The 18,788-nt window shown below is 40.5% G+C and overlaps 1 long non-coding RNA gene across 2 annotated transcripts; it reads right to left on the reverse strand.

The window, feature by feature from the left end:
- Nucleotides 1-17,357: 17,357 nt before the first annotated feature.
- Nucleotides 17,358-17,730, reverse strand: LOC149939225 (uncharacterized). 2 transcript variants are annotated; one of them, XR_016481116.1, is made up of 3 exons: nt 17,687-17,730; nt 17,493-17,628; nt 17,358-17,410 (listed from the first exon to the last, which is right to left on the reverse strand). It is a non-coding gene; the product is annotated as an uncharacterized LOC149939225 (long non-coding RNA). The 2 variants fall into 2 exon arrangements; XR_016481117.1 differs by having other exon boundaries at nt 17,365-17,429.
- Nucleotides 17,731-18,788: the final 1,058 nt, after the last annotated feature.

Consider the following 18,788-nt stretch of genomic DNA (forward strand, 5'->3'; position numbering starts at 1 on the left):
GTCACACTTATTTATAACTTTTGGTCATACGTTGTAAGCATCGCGTATTACTCCGATAAGTGTCCCACTTATTTATAACTTTTGGTCATACGTTGTAAGCATCGCGTATTACTCCGATAAGTGTCCCACTTATTTGTAACTTTTGGTCATACGTTGTAAGCATCGCGTATTACTCCGATAAGTGTCACACTTATTTGTAACTTTTGGTCATACGTTGTAAGCATCGCGTATTACTCCGATAAGTGTCACACTTATTTGTAACTTTTGGTCATACGTTGTAAGCATCGCGTATTACTCCGATAAGTGTCACACTTATTTGTAACTTTTGGTCATACGTTGTAAGCATCGCGTATTACTCCGATAAGTGTCACACTTATTTGTAACTTTTGGTCATACGTTGTAAGCATCGCGTATTACTCCGATAAGTGTCACACTTATTTGTGACTTTTGGTCATACGTTGTAAGCATCGCGTATTACTCCGATAAGTGTCCCACTTATTTATAACTTTTGGTCATACGTTGTAAGCATCGCGTATTACTCCGATAGGTGTCACACTTATTTGTAACTTTTGGTCATACGTTGTAAGCATCGCGTATTACTCCGATAAGTGTCACACTTATTTGTAACTTTTGGTCATACGTTGTAAGCATCGCGTATTACTCCGATAAGTGTCACACTTATTTGTAACTTTTGGTCATACGTTGTAAGCATCGCGTATTACTCCGATAAGTGTCACACTTATTTGTAACTTTTGGTCATACGTTGTAAGCATCGCGTATTACTCCGATAAGTGTCACACTTATTTGTAACTTTTGGTCATACGTTGTAAGCATCGCGTATTACTCCGATAAGTGTCCCACTTATTTGTAACTTTTGGTCATACGTTGTAAGCATCGCGTATTACTCCGATAAGTGACACACTTATTTGTAACTTTTGGTCATACGTTGTAAGCATCGCGTATTACTCCGATAAGTGTCCCACTTATTTATAACTTTTGGTCATACGTTGTAAGCATCGCGTATTACTCCGATAAGTGTCCCACTTATTTATAACTTTTGGTCATACGTTGTAAGCATCGCGTATTACTCCGATAAGTGTCCCACTTATTTATAACTTTTGGTCATACGTTGTAAGCATCGCGTATTACTCCGATAAGTGTCACACTTATTTGTAACTTTTGGTCATACGTTGTAAGCATCGCGTATTACTCCGATAAGTGTCACACTTATTTGTAAATTTTGGTCATACGTTGTAAGCATCGCGTATTACTCCGATAAGTGTCACACTTATTTGTAACTTTTGGTCATACGTTGTAAGCATCGCGTATTACTCCGATAAGTGTCCCACTTATTTGTAACTTTTGGTCATACGTTGTAAGCATCGCGTATTACTCCGATAAGTGTCCCACTTATTTATAACTTTTGGTCATACGTTGTAAGCATCGCGTATTACTCCGATAAGTGTCACACTTATTTGTAACTTTTGGTCATACGTTGTAAGCATCGCGTATTACTCCGATAAGTGTCACACTTATTTGTAACTTTTGGTCATACGTTGTAAGCATCGCGTATTACTCCGATAAGTGTCACACTTATTTGTAACTTTTGGTCATACGTTGTAAGCATCGCGTATTACTCCGATAAGTGTCACACTTATTTGTAACTTTTGGTCATACGTTGTAAGCATCGCGTATTACTCCGATAAGTGTCACACTTATTTGTAACTTTTGGTCATACGTTGTAAGCATCGCGTATTACTCCGATAAGTGTCCCACTTATTTATAACTTTTGGTCATACGTTGTAAGCATCGCGTATTACTCCGATAAGTGTCACACTTATTTGTAACTTTTGGTCATACGTTGTAAGCATCGCGTATTACTCCGATAAGTGTCACACTTATTTGTGACTTTTGGTCATACGTTGTAAGCATCGCGTATTACTCCGATAAGTGTCCCACTTATTTATAACTTTTGGTCATACGTTGTAAGCATCGCGTATTACTCCGATAAGTATCACACTTATTTGTAACTTTTGGTCATACGTTGTAAGCATCGCGTATTACTTCGATAAATGTCCCATTTATATATAACTTTTGGTCATACGTTTTAAGCATCGCGTATTACTCCGATAAGTGTCACACTTATATATAACTTTTGGTCATACGTTGTAAGCATCGCGTATTACTCCGATAAGTGTCACACTTATTTGTAACTTTTGGTCATACGTTGTAAGCATCGCGTATTACTCCGATAAGTGTCACATTTATTTGTAACTTTTGGTCATACGTTGTAAGCATCGCGTATTACTCTGATAAGTGTCCCACTTATTTGTAACTTTTGGTCATACGTTGTAAGCATCGCGTATTACTCCGATAAGTGTCACACTTATTTGTAACTTTTGGTCATACGTTGTAAGCATCGCGTATTACTCCGATAAGTGTCCCACTTATTTATAACTTTTGGTCATACGTAGTAAGCATCGCGTATTACTCCGATAGGTGTCACACTTATTTGTAACTTTTGGTCATACGTTGTAAGCATCGCGTATTACTCCGATAAGTGTCACACTTATTTGTAACTTTTGGTCATACGTTGTAAGCATCGCGTATTACTCCGATAAGTGTCACACTTATTTGTAACTTTTGGTCATACGTTGTAAGCATCGCGTATTACTCCGATAAGTGTCACACTTATTTGTAACTTTTGGTCATACGTTGTAAGCATCGCGTATTACTCCGATAAGTGTCACACTTATTTGTAACTTTTGGTCATACGTTGTAAGCATCGCGTATTACTCCGATAAGTGTCCCACTTATTTGTAACTTTTGGTCATACGTTGTAAGCATCGCGTATTACTCCGATAAGTGACACACTTATTTGTAACTTTTGGTCATACGTTGTAAGCATCGCGTATTACTCCGATAAGTGTCCCACTTATTTATAACTTTTGGTCATACGTTGTAAGCATCGCGTATTACTCCGATAAGTGTCCCACTTATTTATAACTTTTGGTCATACGTTGTAAGCATCGCGTATTACTCCGATAAGTGTCCCACTTATTTATAACTTTTGGTCATACGTTGTAAGCATCGCGTATTACTCCGATAAGTGTCACACTTATTTGTAACTTTTGGTCATACGTTGTAAGCATCGCGTATTACTCCGATAAGTGTCACACTTATTTGTAAATTTTGGTCATACGTTGTAAGCATCGCGTATTACTCCGATAAGTGTCACACTTATTTGTAACTTTTGGTCATACGTTGTAAGCATCGCGTATTACTCCGATAAGTGTCACACTTATTTGTAACTTTTGGTCATACGTTGTAAGCATCGCGTATTACTCCGATAAGTGTCACACTTATTTGTAAATTTTGGTCATACGTTGTAAGCATCGCGTATTACTCCGATAAGTGTCACACTTATTTGTAACTTTTGGTCATACGTTGTAAGCATCGCGTATTACTCCGATAAGTGTCACACTTATTTGTAACTTTTGGTCATACGTTGTAAGCATCGCGTATTACTCCGATAAGTGTCACACTTATTTATAACTTTTGGTCATACGTTGTAAGCATCGCGTATTACTCCGATAAGTGTCCCACTTATTTATAACTTTTGGTCATACGTTGTAAGCATCGCGTATTACTCCGATAAGTGTCCCACTTATTTGTAACTTTTGGTCATACGTTGTAAGCATCGCGTATTACTCCGATAAGTGTCACACTTATTTGTAACTTTTGGTCATACGTTGTAAGCATCGCGTATTACTCCGATAAGTGTCACACTTATTTGTAACTTTTGGTCATACGTTGTAAGCATCGCGTATTACTCCGATAAGTGTCACACTTATTTGTAACTTTTGGTCATACGTTGTAAGCATCGCGTATTACTCCGATAAGTGTCACACTTATTTGTAACTTTTGGTCATACGTTGTAAGCATCGCGTATTACTCCGATAAGTGTCACACTTATTTGTAACTTTTGGTCATACGTTGTAAGCATCGCGTATTACTCCGATAAGTGTCACACTTATTTGTAACTTTTGGTCATACGTTGTAAGCATCGCGTATTACTCCGATAAGTGTCACACTTATTTGTAACTTTTGGTCATACGTTGTAAGCATCGCGTATTACTCCGATAAGTGTCACACTTATTTGTAACTTTTGGTCATACGTTGTAAGTATCGCGTATTACTCCGATAAGTGTCCCACTTATTTGTAACTTTTGGTCATACGTTGTAAGCATCGCGTATTACTCCGATAAGTGTCCCACTTATTTATAACTTTTGGTCATACGTTGTAAGCATCGCGTATTACTCCGATAAGTGTCACACTTATTTGTAACTTTTGGTCATACGTTGTAAGCATCGCGTATTACTCCGATAAGTGTCACACTTATTTGTAACTTTTGGTCATACGTTGTAAGCATCTCGTATTACTCCGATAAGTGTCACACTTATTTGTAACTTTTGGTCATACGTTGTAAGCATCGCGTATTACTCCGATAAGTGTCACACTTATTTGTAACTTTTGGTCATACGTTGTAAGCATCGCGTATTACTCCGATAAGTGTCCCACTTATTTGTAACTTTTGGTCATACGTTGTAAGCATCGCGTATTACTCCGATAAGTGTCCCACTTATTTATAACTTTTGGTCATACGTTGTAAGCATCGCGTATTACTCCGATAAGTGTTACATTTATTTATAACTTTTGGTCATACGTTGTAAGCATCGCGTATTACTCCGATAAGTGTTACATTTATTTATAACTTTTGGTCATACGTTGTAAGCATCGCGTATTACTCCGATAAGTATCACACTTATTTGTAACTTTTGGTCATACGTTGTAAGCATCGCGTATTACTCCGATAAGTGTCCCACTTATTTATAACTTTTGGTCATACGTTGTAAGCATCGCGTATTACTCCGATAAGTGTCACACTTATTTGTAACTTTTGGTCATACGTTGTAAGCATCGCGTATTACTCCGATAAGTGTCCCACTTATTTGTAACTTTTGGTCATACGTTGTAAGCATCGCGTATTACTCCGATAAGTGTCACACTTATTTGTAACTTTTGGTCATACGTTGTAAGCATCGCGTATTACTCCGATAAGTGACACACTTATTTGTAACTTTTGGTCATACGTTGTAAGCATCGCGTATTACTCCGATAAGTGTCCCACTTATTTATAACTTTTGGTCATACGTTGTAAGCATCGCGTATTACTCCGATAAGTGTCCCACTTATTTATAACTTTTGGTCATACGTTGTAAGCATCGCGTATTACTCCGATAAGTGTCCCACTTATTTATAACTTTTGGTCATACGTTGTAAGCATCGCGTATTACTCCGATAAGTGTCACACTTATTTGTAACTTTTGGTCATACGTTGTAAGCATCGCGTATTACTCCGATAAGTGTCACACTTATTTGTAACTTTTGGTCATACGTTGTAAGCATCGCGTATTACTCCGATAAGTGTCACACTTATTTGTAAATTTTGGTCATACGTTGTAAGCATCGCGTATTACTCCGATAAGTGTCACACTTATTTGTAACTTTTGGTCATACGTTGTAAGCATCGCGTATTACTCCGATAAGTGTCCCACTTATTTGTAACTTTTGGTCATACGTTGTAAGCATCGCGTATTACTCCGATAAGTGTCCCACTTATTTATAACTTTTGGTCATACGTTGTAAGCATCGCGTATTACTCCGATAAGTGTCACACTTATTTGTAACTTTTGGTCATACGTTGTAAGCATCGCGTATTACTCCGATAAGTGTCACACTTATTTGTAACTTTTGGTCATACGTTGTAAGCATCGCGTATTACTCCGATAAGTGTCACACTTATTTGTAACTTTTGGTCATACGTTGTAAGCATCGCGTATTACTCCGATAAGTGTCACACTTATTTGTAACTTTTGGTCATACGTTGTAAGCATCGCGTATTACTCCGATAAGTGTCACACTTATTTGTAACTTTTGGTCATACGTTGTAAGCATCGCGTATTACTCCGATAAGTGTCCCACTTATTTATAACTTTTGGTCATACGTTGTAAGCATCGCGTATTACTCCGATAAGTGTCACACTTATTTGTAACTTTTGGTCATACGTTGTAAGCATCGCGTATTACTCCGATAAGTGTCACACTTATTTGTGACTTTTGGTCATACGTTGTAAGCATCGCGTATTACTCCGATAAGTGTCCCACTTATTTATAACTTTTGGTCATACGTTGTAAGCATCGCGTATTACTCCGATAAGTATCACACTTATTTGTAACTTTTGGTCATACGTTGTAAGCATCGCGTATTACTTCGATAAATGTCCCATTTATATATAACTTTTGGTCATACGTTTTAAGCATCGCGTATTACTCCGATAAGTGTCACACTTATATATAACTTTTGGTCATACGTTGTAAGCATCGCGTATTACTCCGATAAGTGTCACACTTATTTGTAACTTTTGGTCATACGTTGTAAGCATCGCGTATTACTCCGATAAGTGTCACATTTATTTGTAACTTTTGGTCATACGTTGTAAGCATCGCGTATTACTCTGATAAGTGTCCCACTTATTTATAACTTTTGGTCATACGTTGTAAGCATCGCGTATTACTCCGATAAGTGTCACACTTATTTGTAACTTTTGGTCATACGTTGTAAGCATCGCGTATTACTCCGATAAGTGTCCCACTTATTTATAACTTTTGGTCATACGTAGTAAGCATCGCGTATTACTCCGATAGGTGTCACACTTATTTGTAACTTTTGGTCATACGTTGTAAGCATCGCGTATTACTCCGATAAGTGTCACACTTATTTGTAACTTTTGGTCATACGTTGTAAGCATCGCGTATTACTCCGATAAGTGTCACACTTATTTGTAACTTTTGGTCATACGTTGTAAGCATCGCGTATTACTCCGATAAGTGTCACACTTATTTGTAACTTTTGGTCATACGTTGTAAGCATCGCGTATTACTCCGATAAGTGTCACACTTATTTGTAACTTTTGGTCATACGTTGTAAGCATCGCGTATTACTCCGATAAGTGTCCCACTTATTTGTAACTTTTGGTCATACGTTGTAAGCATCGCGTATTACTCCGATAAGTGACACACTTATTTGTAACTTTTGGTCATACGTTGTAAGCATCGCGTATTACTCCGATAAGTGTCCCACTTATTTATAACTTTTGGTCATACGTTGTAAGCATCGCGTATTACTCCGATAAGTGTCCCACTTATTTATAACTTTTGGTCATACGTTGTAAGCATCGCGTATTACTCCGATAAGTGTCCCACTTATTTATAACTTTTGGTCATACGTTGTAAGCATCGCGTATTACTCCGATAAGTGACACACTTATTTGTAACTTTTGGTCATACGTTGTAAGCATCGCGTATTACTCCGATAAGTGTCACACTTATTTGTAAATTTTGGTCATACGTTGTAAGCATCGCGTATTACTCCGATAAGTGTCACACTTATTTGTAACTTTTGGTCATACGTTGTAAGCATCGCGTATTACTCCGATAAGTGTCACACTTATTTGTAACTTTTGGTCATACGTTGTAAGCATCGCGTATTACTCCGATAAGTGTCACACTTATTTGTAAATTTTGGTCATACGTTGTAAGCATCGCGTATTACTCCGATAAGTGTCACACTTATTTGTAACTTTTGGTCATACGTTGTAAGCATCGCGTATTACTCCGATAAGTGTCACACTTATTTGTAACTTTTGGTCATACGTTGTAAGCATCGCGTATTACTCCGATAAGTGTCACACTTATTTATAACTTTTGGTCATACGTTGTAAGCATCGCGTATTACTCCGATAAGTGTCCCACTTATTTATAACTTTTGGTCATACGTTGTAAGCATCGCGTATTACTCCGATAAGTGTCCCACTTATTTATAACTTTTGGTCATACGTTGTAAGCATCGCGTATTACTCCGATAAGTGTCACACTTATTTGTAACTTTTGGTCATACGTTGTAAGCATCGCGTATTACTCCGATAAGTGTCACACTTATTTGTAACTTTTGGTCATACGTTGTAAGCATCGCGTATTACTCCGATAAGTGTCACACTTATTTGTAACTTTTGGTCATACGTTGTAAGCATCGCGTATTACTCCGATAAGTGTCACACTTATTTGTAACTTTTGGTCATACGTTGTAAGCATCGCGTATTACTCCGATAAGTGTCACACTTATTTGTAACTTTTGGTCATACGTTGTAAGCATCGCGTATTACTCCGATAAGTGTCACACTTATTTGTAACTTTTGGTCATACGTTGTAAGCATCGCGTATTACTCCGATAAGTGTCACACTTATTTGTAACTTTTGGTCATACGTTGTAAGCATCGCGTATTACTCCGATAAGTGTCCCACTTATTTGTAACTTTTGGTCATACGTTGTAAGCATCGCGTATTACTCCGATAAGTGTCCCACTTATTTATAACTTTTGGTCATACGTTGTAAGCATCGCGTATTACTCCGATAAGTGTCACACTTATTTGTAACTTTTGGTCATACGTTGTAAGCATCGCGTATTACTCCGATAAGTGTCACACTTATTTGTAACTTTTGGTCATACGTTGTAAGCATCTCGTATTACTCCGATAAGTGTCACACTTATTTGTAACTTTTGGTCATACGTTGTAAGCATCGCGTATTACTCCGATAAGTGTCACACTTATTTGTAACTTTTGGTCATACGTTGTAAGCATCGCGTATTACTCCGATAAGTGTCCCACTTATTTGTAACTTTTGGTCATACGTTGTAAGCATCGCGTATTACTCCGATAAGTGTCCCACTTATTTATAACTTTTGGTCATACGTTGTAAGCATCGCGTATTACTCCGATAAGTGTTACATTTATTTATAACTTTTGGTCATACGTTGTAAGCATCGCGTATTACTCCGATAAGTGTTACATTTATTTATAACTTTTGGTCATACGTTGTAAGCATCGCGTATTACTCCGATAAGTATCACACTTATTTGTAACTTTTGGTCATACGTTGTAAGCATCGCGTATTACTCCGATAAGTGTCCCACTTATTTATAACTTTTGGTCATACGTTGTAAGCATCGCGTATTACTCCGATAAGTGTCACACTTATTTGTAACTTTTGGTCATACGTTGTAAGCATCGCGTATTACTCCGATAAGTGTCCCACTTATTTGTAACTTTTGGTCATACGTTGTAAGCATCGCGTATTACTCCGATAAGTGTCCCACTTATTTATAACTTTTGGTCATACGTTGTAAGCATCGCGTATTACTCCGATAAGTATCACACTTATTTGTAACTTTTGGTCATACGTTGTAAGCATCGCGTATTACTTCGATAAATGTCCCACTTATTTATAACTTCTGGTCATACGTTTTAAGCATCGCGTATTACTCCGATAAGTGTCACACTTATATATAACTTTTGGTCATACGTTGTAAGCATCGCGTATTACTCCGATAAGTGTCACACTTATTTGTAACTTTTGGTCATACGTTGTAAGCATCGCGTATTACTCCGATAAGTGTCACACTTATTTGTAACTTTTGGTCATACGTTGTAAGCATCGCGTATTACTCCGATAAGTGTCCCACTTATTTATAACTTTTGGTCATACGTTGTAAGCATCGCGTATTACTCCGATAAGTATCACACTTATTTGTAACTTTTGGTCATACGTTGTAAGCATCGCGTATTACTTCGATAAATGTCCCACTTATTTATAACTTCTGGTCATACGTTTTAAGCATCGCGTATTACTCCGATAAGTGTCACACTTATATATAACTTTTGGTCATACGTTGTAAGCATCGCGTATTACTCCGATAAGTGTCACACTTATTTGTAACTTTTGGTCATACGTTGTAAGCATCGCGTATTACTCCGATAAGTGTCACACTTATTTGTAACTTTTGGTCATACGTTGTAAGCATCGCGTATTACTCCGATAAGTGTCACACTTATTTGTAACTTTTGGTCATACGTTGTAAGCATCGCGTATTACTCCGATAAGTGTCACACTTATTTGTAACTTTTGGTCATACGTTGTAAGCATCGCGTATTACTCCGATAAGTGTCACACTTATTTGTAACTTTTGGTCATACGTTGTAAGCATCGCGTATTACTCCGATAAGTGTCACACTTATTTGTAACTTTTGGTCATACGTTGTAAGCATCGCGTATTACTCCGATAAGTGTCACACTTATTTGTAACTTTTGGTCATACGTTGTAAGCATCGCGTATTACTCCGATAAGTGTCACACTTATTTGTAACTTTTGGTCATACGTTGTAAGCATCGCGTATTACTCCGATAAGTGTCCCACTTATTTGTAACTTTTGGTCATACGTTGTAAGCATCGCGTATTACTCCGATAAGTGTCCCACTTATTTGTAACTTTTGGTCATACGTTGTAAGCATCGCGTATTACTCCGATAAGTGACACACTTATTTGTAACTTTTGGTCATACGTTGTAAGCATCGCGTATTACTCCGATAAGTGTCCCACTTATTTATAACTTTTGGTCATACGTTGTAAGCATCGCGTATTACTCCGATAAGTGTCACACTTATTTGTAACTTTTGGTCATACGTTGTAAGCATCGCGTATTACTCCGATAAGTGTCACACTTATTTGTAACTTTTGGTCATACGTTGTAAGCATCGCGTATTACTCCGATAAGTGTCACACTTATTTGTAAATTTTGGTCATACGTTGTAAGCATCGCGTATTACTCCGATAAGTGTCACACTTATTTGTAAATTTTGGTCATACGTTGTAAGCATCGCGTATTACTCCGATAAGTGTCACACTTATTTGTAACTTTTGGTCATACGTTGTAAGCATCGCGTATTACTCCGATAAGTGTCACACTTATTTGTAACTTTTGGTCATACGTTGTAAGCATCGCGTATTACTCCGATAAGTGTCACACTTATTTGTAACTTTTGGTCATACGTTGTAAGCATCGCGTATTACTCCGATAAGTGTCCCACTTATTTATAACTTTTGGTCATACGTTGTAAGCATCGCGTATTACTCCGATAAGTGTCACACTTATTTGTAACTTTTGGTCATACGTTGTAAGCATCGCGTATTACTCCGATAAGTGTCACACTTATTTGTAACTTTTGGTCATACGTTGTAAGCATCGCGTATTACTCCGATAAGTGAATATATAAAAATAAAATAAAATCATTGACACTAAATCTTAAAATTTAAAAAAAAACTAACCCTAAATAAAATAACCATCTTTGGTCTCGACTTCCTATTTAGCAAATCAGATTGGGTTAAAGCTAGTTAGCCATAAAATCTGACGCGAAACACTTTTTTTAGTTGGAACCAATTTCGTAACTCCTACGGTTCTCAAGATAAGTTTCGAATTACCTTGAAGACATGGTTCAAGGTTATTAAAATTTTCATAGTCGTTTGACCCCCCTCAGCGCTCTATAACACCCTACAATTTCAAAATCTTACCTAAAACACTTTTTGATATATTCGCCCTGGTCCATATTTTAGTTAACATCCTGTTTATAAATAGATCAATTCTTGATTTCGCATTTGCATGAAAATATCTAAACAATAGGAAATCAAACCTAAATAATCCAACCCTACTAATAAGGAAATGAAATTAGGACTTAACTCAAACAGGCCTATTCTTAAGACAAACAGATACGCGAGAAAAGAACATCGTTTATTTAAAACATCAATTACTTTTGTAAACTAAAGATTGGAATTTAACCCTACAGATGAAACTCTGGATCATGGGATTAATTTCTATTCCCAAGCACTAGCGCCCATAGCTGCACGGGCTGGTCTCAATTTTGAGCGAATTTTTGAGTTTGAAACCGAGTCCTAAAATGTTCGAATTAATTTTTGAGCCCGAGACGAGTCCCTTCTAAATTTCATTAAATCTCGAGCCTCGGCTGAGACCATTCGAAAAAACGTATAACATTTTGAGCGCGAGACGAGACCAAGAAATATATTGTCTAATTTAGGAGCTGAACGAGACCCTTAATTGTTTTGAGACGAGACTGGGTCTGAGTCCCAAAAATAGTATAAAAAGAGCCCGAGTAGCAGACCTGGGCAAAATCACATTTTCAGTTTAAAAACGTGAGCGTTCAAGCCGGAAAAACTCGCTCACTTTTGGAATGAACTATTGAAAACGTAGAGTAGATTATGCATATAGAAGAAAGATCTGGTTTAATCTGAGACTGATGAATTTCGTACAGGCAATAATTGTTCTCACTACTGCAAGCAAACCATCCTAGGCTAAGAAGCGCTTCGCTTAGGGCCCCAACGAAAAGAGATCACGCTCACTGGCAGCCGCTTACGGCGCGAACGAAGAGGCGAAGCGATAACTGTCACCCGCTTAGAAAGCGAACGAAGGGTCGCGTGGTTCACTGGCAGCCGCTGAAGTTACAAACGAAGGAGCGACACATTCACTGACAGCCGCTGAAATTACAAACGAAAGAGCGACGCGTTCACTGGCAGTCGCTGAAATTACAAACGAAGGAGCGACGCGTTCACTGGCCGCCGCTGAAATTACAAACGAAGAAGCGACGCGTTCACTGGCAGCCGCTGAAATTACAAACGAAGGAGCGACGCGTTCACTGGCAGTCGCTGAAATTACAAACGAAGGAGCGACGCGTTCACTGGCCGCCGCTGAAATTACAAACGAAGAAGCGACGCGTTCACTGGCAGCCGCTGAAATTACAAACGAAGAAGCGACGCGTTCACTGGCAGCCGCTGAAGTTACAAACGAAGGAGCGACACGTTCACTGACAGCCGCTGAAATTACAAACGAAGGAGCGACGCGTTCACTGACAGCCGCTGAAATTACAAACGAAGGAGCGACGCGTTCACTGGCCGCCGCTGAAATTACAAACGAAGGAGCGACGCGTTCACTGGCAGCCGCTGAAATTACAAACGAAGAAGCGACGCGTTCACTGGCAGCCGCTGAAATTACAAACGAAGAAGCGACGCGTTCACTGGCAGCCGCTGAAATTACAAACGAAGAAGCGACGCGTTCACTGGCAGCCGCTGAAATTACAAACGAAGGAGCGACGCGTTTACTGGCAGTCGCTGAAATTACAAACGAAGGAGCGACGCGTTCACTGGCCGCCGCTGAAATTACAAACGAAGGAGCGACGCGTTCACTGGCAGCCGCTGAAATTACAAACGAAGAAGCGACGCGTTCACTGGCAGCCGCTGAAGTTACAAACGAAGGAGCGACACGTTCACTGGCAGCCGCTGAAGTTACAAACGAAGGAGCGACACGTTCACTGACAGCCGCTGAAATTACAAACGAAAGAGCGACGCGTTCACTGGCAGTCGCTGAAATTACAAACGAAAGAGCGACGCGTTCACTGGCCGCCGCTGAAATTACAAACGAAGAAGCGACGCGTTCACTGGCAGCCGCTGAAATTACAAACGAAGAAGCGACGCGTTCACTGGCAGCCGCTGAAATTACAAACGAAGAAGCGACGCGTTCACTGGCAGCCGCTGAAATTACAAACGAAGGAGCGACGCGTTCACTGGCAGTCGCTGAAATTACAAACGAAGAAGCGACGCGTTCACTGGCAGCCGCTGAAATTACAAACGAAGAAGCGACGCGTTCACTGGCAGTCGCTGAAATTACAAACGAAGGAGCGACGCGTTCACTGGCCGCCGCTGAAATTACAAACGAAGAAGCGACGCGTTCACTGGCAGCCGCTGAAATTACAAACGAAGGAGCGACGCGTTCACTGGCAGTCGCTGAAATTACAAACGAAGGAGCGACGCGTTCACTGGCCGCCGCTGAAATTACAAACGAAGAAGCGACGCGTTCACTGGCAGCCGCTGAAATTACAAACGAAGAAGCGACGCGTTCACTGGCAGCCGCTGAAGTTACAAACGAAGGAGCGACACGTTCACTGACAGCCGCTGAAATTACAAACGAAGGAGCGACGCGTTCACTGACAGCCGCTAAAATTACAAACGAAAGAGCGACGCGTTCACTGGCCGCCGCTGAAATTACAAACGAAGGAGCGACGCGTTCACTGGCAGCCGCTGAAATTACAAACGAAGAAGCGACGCGTTCACTGGCAGCCGCTGAAATTACAAACGAAGAAGCGACGCGTTCACTGGCAGCCGCTGAAATTACAAACGAAGAAGCGACGCGTTCACTGGCAGCCGCTGAAATTACAAACGAAGGAGCGACGCGTTTACTGGCAGTCGCTGAAATTACAAACGAAGGAGCGACGCGTTCACTGGCCGCCGCTGAAATTACAAACGAAGGAGCGACGCGTTCACTGGCAGCCGCTGAAATTACAAACGAAGAAGCGACGCGTTCACTGGCAGCCGCTGAAGTTACAAACGAAGGAGCGACACGTTCACTGGCAGCCGCTGAAGTTACAAACGAAGGAGCGACACGTTCACTGACAGCCGCTGAAATTACAAACGAAAGAGCGACGCGTTCACTGGCAGTCGCTGAAATTACAAACGAAAGAGCGACGCGTTCACTGGCCGCCGCTGAAATTACAAACGAAGAAGCGACGCGTTCACTGGCAGCCGCTGAAATTACAAACGAAGAAGCGACGCGTTCACTGGCAGCCGCTGAAATTACAAACGAAGAAGCGACGCGTTCACTGGCAGCCGCTGAAATTACAAACGAAGGAGCGACGCGTTCACTGGCAGTCGCTGAAATTACAAACGAAGAAGCGACGCGTTCACTGGCAGCCGCTGAAATTACAAACGAAGAAGCGACGCGTTCACTGGCAGTCGCTGAAATTACAAACGAAGGAGCGACGCGTTCACTGGCCGCCGCTGAAATTACAAACGAAGAAGCGACGCGTTCACTGGCAGCCGCTGAAATTACAAACGAAGGAGCGACGCGTTCACTGGCAGTCGCTGAAATTACAAACGAAGGAGCGACGCGTTCACTGGCCGCCGCTGAAATTACAAACGAAGAAGCGACGCGTTCACTGGCAGCCGCTGAAATTACAAACGAAGAAGCGACGCGTTCACTGGCAGCCGCTGAAGTTACAAACGAAGGAGCGACACGTTCACTGACAGCCGCTGAAATTACAAACGAAGGAGCGACGCGTTCACTGACAGCCGCTAAAATTACAAACGAAAGAGCGACGCGTTCACTGGCCGCCGCTGAAATTACAAACGAAGGAGCGACGCGTTCACTGGCAGCCGCTGAAATTACAAACGAAGAAGCGACGCGTTCACTGGCAGCCGCTGAAATTACAAACGAAGAAGCGACGCGTTCACTGGCAGCCGCTGAAATTACAAACGAAGAAGCGACGCGTTCACTGGCAGCCGCTGAAATTACAAACGAAGGAGCGACGCGTTCACTGGCAGTCGCTGAAATTACAAACGAAGAAGCGACGCGTTCACTGGCAGCCGCTGAAATTACAAACGAAGAAGCGACGCGTTCACTGGCAGCCGCTGAAGTTACAAACGAAGGAGCGACACGTTCACTGACAGCCGCTGAAGTTACAAACGAAGGAGCGACACGTTCACTGACAGCCGCTGAAATTACAAACGAAAGAGCGACGCGTTCACTGGCAGTCGCTGAAATTACAAACGAAAGAGCGACGCGTTCACTGGCCGCCGCTGAAATTACAAACGAAGAAGCGACGCGTTCACTGGCAGCCGCTGAAATTACAAACGAAGAAGCGACGCGTTCACTGGCAGCCGCTGAAATTACAAACGAAGAAGCGACGCGTTCACTGGCAGCCGCTGAAATTACAAACGAAGGAGCGACGCGTTCACTGGCAGTCGCTGAAATTACAAACGAAGAAGCGACGCGTTCACTGGCAGCCGCTGAAATTACAAACGAAGAAGCGACGCGTTCACTGGCAGCCGCTGAAATTACAAACGAAGGAGCGACACGTTCACTGACAGCCGCTGAAGTTACAAACGAAGGAGCGACACGTTCACTGACAGCCGCTGAAATTACAAACGAAAGAGCGACGCGTTCACTGGCAGCCGCTGAAATTACAAACGAAGGAGCGACGCGTTCACTGGCAGCCGCTGAAATTACAAACGAAGGAGCGACGCGTTCACTGGCAGCCGCTGAAATTACAAACGAAGGAGCGACGCGTTCACTGGCAGCCGCTGAAATTACATACGAAAGAGCAGAGATAATTTAGATTGGGAGCGGAAAGTGGGGGTTGAATTGTCGCTCTTAAAACCACGTGGTCGAAATAACAGACCAGGTCGGTTTCCGGTATGATGCTTTTGTAACCTCCCTAAAGAGGCGGAGTTAAACGATCGACGATAGAAGCACCAAATTTGAAATTCGGCTCTCTGGCCTAAGCAAACTTGAACAGCCATGTGTTTCATCTTAAAAGGTAATTATTTTGTTTCTTAATTTAAAATATTTCGTAATGCTTTTTTTATGATATTATTTATTTAGGTGCTGTATACCATTGTCTACAGTATACTTTCAAGAAGCTAAATGAACCAAAATTATTTATGGAGGCATTTGTAAATACTAGAGGAAAATGTTTAGTCCGGGACATATCAGTATGAAACCAAAGAAGCCCTCAAAGCTAATTAAGCGTTACGAAAGGGTTTCATGGAAAAGTCCAGAGTCTACGAAACTAATCTCTCTAAAGAAAAATCCTGTAGAGGAAAATATTGGAAAGAAAAAAATCGCAGAAGGAAAAGCTTGAATCTCCTCTGAAGAAAAACCAATTAAGTAAAGGATCTCCAACTAAGGAAGAAATTCCCACCATTCATATTCCAGAAATTAAAACAAATAACAGCTCAAGCTCTTCTCAAAGTACAATTTAAATTGACGATAATTCAATGTATAATTTTTTAAATGGAGACCCAGATTTGGAACTTTACAACAATTTTTACCTTCATCATGAAATTTCCCACTACAATATGTATTCCTAATAAATTTTCCTATTCATAATGAGTGAAGAATCAGAATAGTGTTACAACGGAAAGATTAAGTGATATTTCTAGTTATATAAATTTTTTCAATTTGTGTTATGTAAAGATTAATTAAGGCTAATTTTGTTTACATAATCAAATTTGTATTGAAAACGACCTGAAAAAGAACGCATTATTTTGTTTCACAAAAGATCAATATTATATTTTTTTATTTTTCAAAACTGAGATGTTTCAAGTTGAATTGAAATAAAATTATGTAACCATTTTTTTTGAAAATTCTGGAATTGCCATTAACCGCTTCTATGACTAGTCAAGATAAGGCTTTAGTTTATCCATGCTGGCTTCAAACAACCCAATGAAAGGATTACTGTTTCGACCACACGAGCATTGCTGCCTCCCAAAGTATGGCTCAAGAGGATCTTGATATAAGTGCTGCATCAACACTTATTTTGCACCTTTACTAAAAAGGAATTTAACGGCTGTTATTGAGAAAAAAAGAATCTTACTATCATTAAAATAATAAATGTTTATTATAGCTGTACCAATCATTCATAGACCCTCAATTGTTGCTGCGCTTAAAAACATTTTGTTCCTTTCGCTGTTGGCAAAATCTCCAGGCCAATTGGTAACATCTTTCTCCCAATCTTCTAAATATGTCATGAAGTCTTTTTCTAGCCACTAAAATTAAAGAATGACATTTAGTTTCTTGAAGAATCCAAAAAATGGTTTCATTTACCTTCAAGTTCAAACGTTCATTGTTTTCATTTTCATAGAGAAACATCGGATAAGGTAGTCTTCTCAACCACATTGCCTGAACCCACCGTTGACATTTTTCGGTCTCCTTTTTTGCTGATGGAAACTATTTGAAAAAGACTCCAAGGTCTCTGTCTATTAGTCGAGTTTTGTTTGGAACTACAAGACCCATATTTGCAGACAATTCGCTCATTTCGCTGAGGCTTTTTTTAAGCCTTGGATAGTTTGATAAATATTTGACTCGCCTATAAGATACAACCATTTAATAATGTTATTAAAATTGGAAAAAGTTGATATATTTAAACGCAATGAATATTTACCTTTAGAAAATAAACCTTCCAAATCGTAAGCAAATTTGAATATATTTCAGAGAAAATTTAAATTCGCTCGCTCGATAGAATGCAGAATGATGAAAATGATCAAACGTTCTCTATACCGCTGCCAGATGGCGCTGCAGTTATACGCGTAAAATCAAAAGAAAAGCAACCAATAAGAATCTAGGAGAAAACGGAGTTGACACGTGACAGGAAGTTAACCTGGCCAGATAATCTCGACGCGACCGTGTGTTTGGGCGACATGCCTTTTTGTACTGTTAAAGGTAGGAGCTGCCGCTCCCTATCTAAATTATCTCTGGAAAGAGCGACGCGTTCACTGGCAGTCGCTGAAATTACAAACGAAAGAGTGACGCGTTCACTGGCCGCCGCTGAAATTACAAACGAAGGAGCGACGCGTTCACTGGCAGCCGCTGAAATTACATACGAAGGAGCGACGCGTTCACTGGCAGCCGCTGAAATTACATACGAAGGAGCGACGCGTTCACTGGCAGCCGCTGAAATTACAAACGAAGGAGCGACGCGTTCACTGGCAGCCGCTGAAATTACATACGAAGGAGCGAGGCGTTCACTGGCAGCCGCTGAAATTACATACGAAGGAGCGACGCGTTCACTGGCAGCCGTTGAAATAACAAACGAAGGAGCGATGCGTTCACTGGCAGCCGCTGAATTTACAAACGAAGGAGCAACTTACGGCTTGAACAAAAGTTGCCTGGTTCAATGGCAGACACTGACAGCGCTCCAAACAAGTTA

This window comes from Leiobunum rupestre, chromosome 6 (genome assembly GCF_980474605.1).
Source record: "Leiobunum rupestre chromosome 6, qqLeiRupe1.1.hap1, whole genome shotgun sequence".
Classification (NCBI taxonomy): Eukaryota; Metazoa; Arthropoda; class Arachnida; order Opiliones; family Sclerosomatidae; genus Leiobunum; species Leiobunum rupestre.